General features: G+C 37.1%; 1 long non-coding RNA gene across 2 annotated transcripts in view; it reads right to left on the reverse strand.

Moving 5' to 3' along the window:
• Window positions 1-259: 259 nt before the first annotated feature.
• LOC112477037 overlaps window positions 260-3,056 on the reverse strand; it is a 13,705-nt gene continuing 10,908 nt past the window's right edge. For both annotated transcript variants that reach the window (XR_003045299.1, XR_003045298.1), the window contains 2 exons: window positions 1,285-1,422; window positions 260-1,130 (listed from right to left, as the gene is read on the reverse strand). This is a non-coding gene — a long non-coding RNA (uncharacterized LOC112477037). The remainder of the gene's footprint in view (window positions 1,131-1,284; window positions 1,423-3,056) is intronic.

The raw sequence follows: 3,056 nt of genomic DNA on the forward strand, positions 1-3,056 counted from the left end.
TAGCGAAAGTAGAGCGTTCCTATGAAAACTTTTGTAAAGCAAAGAAACAATTGCCATTAATTTATATGGAATTTTTTTTCAATGTTCCCAGACCCCCAAAATAACCTACCAAATCATACGAAACAATACATAAAACCTAAAATAACACTAACATATAGTAAAAGCAGTGCCAAAAAGATAATAAATACACAGCCTCTATAAAGTGGAGTGAGCTTGGCGGGGCCATTCTCACTGCTGCTTGGGATACATGCTGCCTCTACAACAACCTGCTGGAAAACAAATGCTGAACACTTTTACTTCACTTTTTCAAAAAAGTGAAAATCTTCAGATTTCTTTCAGTTAGCGAAAACAGGTACTAATGTAGGTATTTTGTAAAAGCAAAATGGAAAAGCAGAAGATACCTGAACTTGCATTATATTTCTATTCATTTTTGGTACCAAGTTTACTGCCCAAAGGGACAATGTTTAACTTTTAATATAGACTTGCTTAAATGTTTATGCTTGGTCTTGGAGATTGCCAGTTTGGGATATATTGCTATACAGTATTCTTTAAAGAAATATCTGGTTGCAAGTTTTAAAACGGCAGATGTTTTCTGAGACAAAGAATGGTATTAATGAGCAGTAAAGCAGTGAAATTTTTCTGCCCTGTATGAATGGCACCTTCTTTGTTTAGTAAATCAAAATCCCAAACAAAGCTAGGTAGTAGAACATTACTGCTGTTAAATGAGAAATAAAAGGCCAAAGTGAGAGGCAAAAAATATTTATTTGAGATCAAAAATGAATAGCTACTTGGGAAGCACTGATTCAGGCAGAGGTCCAAATGAACTGATTAAGAGATAAAGGCAACGAGTATGAGAAAGGGAAGGGGAACAATTACATCAATAGAAGGAAACATAAGGTAACATAATGACACTAATATTACAGATTTTTAATTTTTGGTCTGGTAGCCATCAGTCTTACAATGTCTGCTTTCTTGTTCTTTGCCAACAGTTCTTTTTGTCCTAGTCCAAAGGTTATTTTGTCCTGTTTTAACATTCCAAAAGTTTGGGGCATAAGACATGCAAGGCAGCTCCTCTGGGATGGCAGCTTCAGTTCCATTTTAAAGTGGCTCCGTTTATGTTGGTTTTTACACTGTGAAAGATACCAGCTAGCCTTAGTAACAGAATAATGCCTGTGTAGTCTAATCAGGGACAAGTACTTTTCTAGCAAACAATTTGGCAGAGGGGAAGGTTAAGTCTTAGGTTTACAGGTATGCTGAACTGTTGATGTTTATTGGTGGACCTACCTTGTTCAAGTTCCCTCCTCCTCCTATGATAATGGTCAAATTGTGCTCTAGTTCTCTCCCATTAATTGCTGTTCAAAGATGCAGTTTTGGGTTTGTAAGTTCTAAGTTTCTGTGTTGCAACTTGAAATGGTAACCAATCTGTAGAAGAAAATATTTGCACATAAGTCCGAGCAGTTGCAAAGACCCCAGAGAAGATAAATGACTGGATAAATCAGAGATGGTATTTGTGAATAGAAAAATGAGATGGCTACTTTGATTAAGCAGTTGAATTACTTAACAATAGTGGATAAAGACAAAACTCTATTCTTTTCTAAAAATCAAAAGTTGAGATCAGAGAATTTTAGATAGTTGTAAAAGGCATTTGATAAGCCCGGATTCCTAATGAACTGTTAAAGTTTATTACTAGATTAAAAAGAAACCACTTGGTAATTGACAAGCACAAAATGCATAAAGCCAATTAGTTGAATTCTAATTGGGGGAGGAGGTTAATTTTTAAAAGCATTATAAAAGTGCTATGGTAGGAAAATTTCTAGTCAAGATGGCATAGTAGGTACATGCTTGCCTCAAGACTACATCAAAATTACCACTAAACAACAGTCGTCATTGAGAATCGCCTGAAGTCTAGCTGAACAGAAGTCCTACAGCTAAGGACATAGAAGAGGCCACCTCGCCACCTCGAACCACTAGGGAAAGTGAAACCAACTAGTTTCACATTTGGTGATTAAAAATTGGGAGGGATATCTTAGCTGGAGAGGTCACTCCAGGAGGAGTGAGTGGTCTCAGCCTGATACCAGGTTTCAGTGCCAAGAAGAGAAATCCCCATAATGTCTGCCTGTGAAGCCAGCAGAGATTGTGGCTGAGAGGAAAGCTGGAGGAGCCCCAGGCGTTGTTTGTTTTTGTTTTAGTTTTTAAATTAGTTTCAGGTATACAGTACAGTGGATAGACAATTATATAATTTATGAAGCGATACCCCCAATTACTTTAGCACGCATCTGGCACTATACACAGCCATTATCGTAATATTGACTATATTCCCTAAGCGAGTCTCTGAATTCCCATGACTGTTTTGTAACTACGAATTTATGCTTCTTATTTCCTTCACTTTATTCACCCAAACACAAAGCCCCCACCCCTCTGACATTCACCATAATGTCCTCTGTATCCGAGAGTCTGTTTTCATTTAGTTTGTTCGTTTCTTTTGTTCCTTAGATTCCGCATACAGCTGAAATCATATGGTATTTATCTTTCTCTGTCTGACTTATTTCAATCAGCATAATACCCTCTAGGTCCATCCATGTCGTTGCAAATGGTAAGATTTCATTTTTTTAATGGCTGAGTAATATTCTGTTGTGTATATGTACCATAACTTCTTTATCCAGTCATCTGTTGATGGGCGCTTAGGTTGCTTCCATATCGTGGCTATTGCATATAGTGCTGCCATGATCATAGGAGTGCATATATCTTTACAAACTAGTGTTTTGGTTTCCTTTGGATAAGTACCCAGAAGTGCAATTGCTGGGTCAAAAGGTAGTTCTAGTTTTAATTTTTTGAGGAACCTCCAAACTGTTTTCCACAGTGGCTGTACCAATTTGCAATCCTGTCAACAGCATGTGAGTGTTCCCGTTTTTCCACATCCTTTCCAGTACTTGTTGTTTTCGATTTATTGGTAATAACCATTGGTAATAACCACAGGTATGAGGTAATATCTCATTGTGGTTTCAATTTGCATTTCTCTTGATGATTAGTGACCTTGAGCATCTTTTCATACTTAC

Source organism: Pteropus alecto, unplaced genomic scaffold, assembly GCF_000325575.1.
Source record: "Pteropus alecto unplaced genomic scaffold, ASM32557v1 scaffold52, whole genome shotgun sequence".
Classification (NCBI taxonomy): Eukaryota; Metazoa; Chordata; class Mammalia; order Chiroptera; family Pteropodidae; genus Pteropus; species Pteropus alecto.